The following is a 5000-nucleotide window of genomic DNA, read 5'->3' on the forward strand; positions in this document are numbered from 1 at the left end:
GTAAGGAGAGGGTTAAATATTAATTTTGTAAGTTTTATTTTCTGTCTTTAACTTAAATAAAAGCAAGGGTGAGTTAATTGTTATCATTAATATTGATTTTATGTGTATATAATATTTTTTCAATACATTTTAATAAGGCAATCAATTTAAAAATGTATGCTTCAAATTTCATTATTTTAAAATCAATAAAAAAAAGAATTAACTATCCTGTTTTTGATAACTTGGAAAACCCCAAATATTTTTGTAAAATCTTAATTTTTGATAATGCTTTAAAACTCTCGATTAAAAGATGTTACCTAAATTGGAGAATACTTTCCGCTTAATTTTGGCTAATCAAAAGAGATCAAAGGGGCCCAGGGAGTAATTTTTTTATCCTTTTAACTTTTAAACTTTATAACCTTTAAAGTTATTTAATGTATTTCTATTTAGTTTGATCTCTTGAATTCAAATAAAAGTTGGTCGTATGAAACTGTTTAACACCGCTGACGGCGGTTTTTTTCGTTTTGCTTAGAATTATGTTTTGGGTATTTTTATCTGCATTCGCCTGGATTTTAATACCACTAATTTTGTTTTTCTTTGGTTTAATTGTTAATTTTAAACGATTTCTAACAAGAATTTTTCTGAAATTTTAAAATTTTAAGATGGGATTTCCAAACAAACTAGTTTTAAACTCCATTGATTTACAGCCTTTATTGGAAACTTTTTTCCTTCTGCTTTTTTTAAACTTTAACAACTACAGTTCATAGACTTTTATAATCTTTTTTTAAATGAACAGACTCAGAGGGGGTCGACGAGAACAACGTCCCTTTACCACCGTCATTTGGTCCCGGGCCAACCCCACGCCCGCTCCCTTCGACCCAATCGCGCTTCAATTTATCAACACTCGTCCCCCCATTATTTTCATCTTGGAAAAGGATTAATATTTTTGATGACCCAGTGAAAACAATTTACACCCAGGCTTTGTATTAAATCATTTCCACGCTTTGGGTAGGAAAAGAGGCGGAATTGCAATTATTACAACATGTCACCCCCAAATAAATATCATTCCCCATTTGATTTTAAAGTTAAAGTAGCTGGATTGCCATCAACAAATAATTTTAAAATGTCGTTTCCCTATCTACCGCCCTACCCAAGCCAACAAAACAAAAACAACAATTGAATTTTTCAGAGTTCGGAGAATTTATGTCTATTCAATCCATAACAAAAAGCATAATATTTTTGGGTGATTTTAAACATTGATTATTTTTGGAGAAAAAAATGAATCCAAATTTCCGGGAGCTTTATTGTTTAAAACAACTCGTAAGCGGCCTACAAACAACCATGGCCACACTATAGATCATGCCATTACAGACATTGACATTCTATCTCTTCACCTGTCTTGATGCAAATGGTCTCCACGATCGATTGTTGGTACGGTGACAGCATGCTCCCTTAAAAAACTAGAACATAAGGGTGAGGTGTCAAGCACCCTGGTAAAAATACCGAAATGAAATTGATTGGATTAGCCAGGAGGCGGGCAGAAAAAAAAGCTGAAGTCAGAGATGCTGTTGACAAAAAATTGTACATCGCGGCTAGAAATGATGCGAAAGCCGTCAATTTCAGGGCCAAAAAGAAATTCATAAGACAGCCTGAAAAACGCCGAGCGTTCAAGACAATTCTTTGCCTTGACTAAAGGAACTGCTGGGACAACAGACGCAAGCAGCTCTCCCATCTTTAATCGATCGTGCAGATCTAACCAACTTGCTTTGGTCATATTTTAAAGAAAAAACGGATACCATCAGAAGAACTCTCATCTGAATCAATCCAAACAACATTTGACAAATTTCTTGGTGATTCGTTAACATTTTTTCAAAGATCACTGAAGCTGACTTACGTGACTGACTAATGTCGTCTCCAACTAAAATTGCGATTTCGACCCATAAATACTGCAATTCTAAAAAAGTGCATGATGTAATTTTAAAAGCATTTCAGTATTGTTAATAATTCGTTGCAGTCAGTGCTATACCTGACATTTAGAAAGTTGCTCATGTCAAGCCCATTTTGAAAAAAAACAGATCTAGATAAAGAGAATATCGCCCTTCTCTAATCTTCCTTTTCTTTCAAAAATCTTAGAAAAGCTTGTTTTGAAACAATCACTGCCGCATCTTAAAAATAATGGTCTTGAAGAAAAGTTTCAGTCGGCTTATAAGCAACATCATTCCACTAAACCGCACTTTTTACTGTTGTTAATGATCTCCTCTTTTTTATAGACAATGGTTCATGCTCTTTGCGAATTTGCTTGACCTATCGTCTGTATTTGATCTTATGATCCAATCTTCTCCTCAAAACGTCTGAAATTACTTATGGCTTGTCTAGTGCAGCGCTTGATTTGTTTAGGGCATATGTGTTAAATCGTAAACAGATTATTACCGTGGATGAATATAGATTAGAGTAAATCATTCTTGATTGAGAGGATCCCCAGGTTCAGTACTTCGACCCGTTCTTTTTGTTCTGTACGTTGGACCTCTGTCTAAAATCATCAGAATCTCGGTCTGTCTTAACCACCAATACGCTGATGATACCAATTGTACTGCTTTCCAATACGAGAAATTTACAAGAAGAATCAGCCGATAGTAAGTATTTCATCCAACGTGTAAGAAAGGGATGAATGATGAACCGACTGAACATAAATGATGATAAGACAGAGTTGCTGTATGTTGGGAACAGGAAGTTGAAAAGTGAAACGATTTGAAGCTGGGAGGCCTCCATTCAAATTGTTGATAAAGTGAAAAACCTTGGACATTTCTTAGACTCTGGACTGTCGTGGAGCATCAGTTAATAATTTGGTTAGATCTCTCTTTTCCAACTAAAAAAAGATTGCTTCCATTAGACGGTTCATATCAGAGGATGTGACCAAACACCGGTTGTGTCCCTCGTACTATCGAAATTGGATTATTGCAATGCTCTGTTGTTTTGGCGTTTCGCAATATAATCTGAGACGACTTCAGATTGTCCAAAACAACGATGCCCGACAGTATTCAGAAGCGTAGGTTCATTCTGCCAGACCTCTGCTTCATGACCTGCATTGGCTGCCTTTGAGAAAAGGATTAAATTCAAAGCTTGTGTTTTAGTGTATCGTTGTCTTGAAGGTACTGCCCATTCCTACATTTCGGAACTAATTGAATGATATTCAAAACCCCGGCCCTTACGTTTGGCCAGTGATTCCACCAACCTAGTGCCCTCGAATACGGAAAAATGCTGGAATGAGATCCTTTTCATTTGGGACCCTCTGTTTGAAACGCATTACCACAGGGCATTCACATAGCATTCGTGATAAAGAATCTTTGTCTATTTTTAAAACGTTCGCTTAAAACATATCTGTTTCGTCTTTAGTAGGTGTTGTGAGATGGAAGATAGTCCTGTCTGGTTTCTAACTCTGTGTGTGTTTTGTGTGTATGTTAACTGGTGTGTGAAATAGTATGTGTCACCCAAAGTAATTTGTAATTTAAGCGCTTAGACTCTGGTGTCTCGGAGTTATAGCGCTATATAACTTTTCAGCCTTATTATTATTACTATTAAGTATAATTTGTGTTTTCTCATGGCCGTGTGATTCTCATTTAACACAATTATAGCACACACATCTATCATTGTATTCCAGCTTTCAAGTCTTGAATCCAATCAAAAACAAGAGATCGGTGAGATCACGCAAGTAAATGTTTAAGCTATTAAAGGATTCGAATAAAAATAGGAATAACATTTCAAAATTGTTTGAAAAAAGAAGATAATGAAATATTAGTAAGTTTAATTGTATCCTGGAATAGATTCAATACGACACTTAAATCATAGTTTTATATATTTGTATTCTACCTTTCATTTCTTGACATCAAACAAAATACAATAGGTTATCGAGATTAGGCAAGACATTCTCAAGTTATTGAAGCATGTTGAGGAACAGAGGAACAAAATATCAAAGCTGTTTGAAGAACAAGATAAAAATAAAAAGCAAGTAAGTGTGAGTTTTATCCTTCGTGCCTCAATGTGACTCATCATCTCCACACGGTAATATGTCGGCCCGTTCTAATATCCAAAATTAAATTTTAATATTGACTTTAAAAATGAGGTTATTTGGTTTCAACAGTCATGACGTCACTTCCCTCGTAATGACATAATATAGTAAATTAGTAACTGGCTCTAAGCTATCGGAAAAAAGGCGGACGCCCTTATGAAATATTTTTTTCAAATCATCATTAGAGTATATCCATAGGAGAACAGCATAATAATTATGATCATGTTTTGACTTTTATACATTCTGATCACATGACATAATATGATCAGTTCTAGCCTGCATGAAGAATACAAAGTACCAATGTTCTTTATTTAGAACCACGCTGCTCACCATTGCTAGGCAACGTGACATCAGACTATTGAATCTAATTATGTTCATTGGAAAAGGGAGTTTTATAATTTAAACATTGATATATTTGATTATTTTTTTTTATATTCTGATCATTTGTTCGCCAAAATAAATGTCTAAATCTAGAACATTCAGTACCAAATTGACGTAATAGGGAGTATTTAATAGGATTTGAATTCACATTTATTTGTTTTTCACACTTATTTAAACAAAATCTATTGATTACAGAGCTAATTTTTTATTCAATTTATTCAGAAAAATCTGTTGTTTTTTTTTCAATTTGTTTTGTTTTTTTTTAATTTGATAAGAAAACACGCGTCTCTGGCTGTTTTCAGAATTCGACCTTGGAATCTGGCGCTGACGCCAATGACGCTGCATCAAAACCGGCACTTCCTGTCCCAGATCTTCAAGACCAAAATGAGATAAAGGCTAACATTAGGATTCCAAAACCTGGAAGTAAGTCGTTCTTCTGAACTGAAGTTTGATTGCTGCAGAAACAAGACCTAACCTAGATTTTTCTGAATTTGTAGTTTAAATAATATAATAAAATAATGGATCATATTATGAGAGGTTGTAGGGGAAATAATCCTTAACATCTCAAATTGGG

This window comes from Berghia stephanieae, chromosome 15 (genome assembly GCF_034508935.2).
Source record: "Berghia stephanieae isolate SIO BIC M18660-M18661 chromosome 15, UCSD_Bste_1.3, whole genome shotgun sequence".
Classification (NCBI taxonomy): domain Eukaryota; kingdom Metazoa; phylum Mollusca; class Gastropoda; order Nudibranchia; family Aeolidiidae; genus Berghia; species Berghia stephanieae.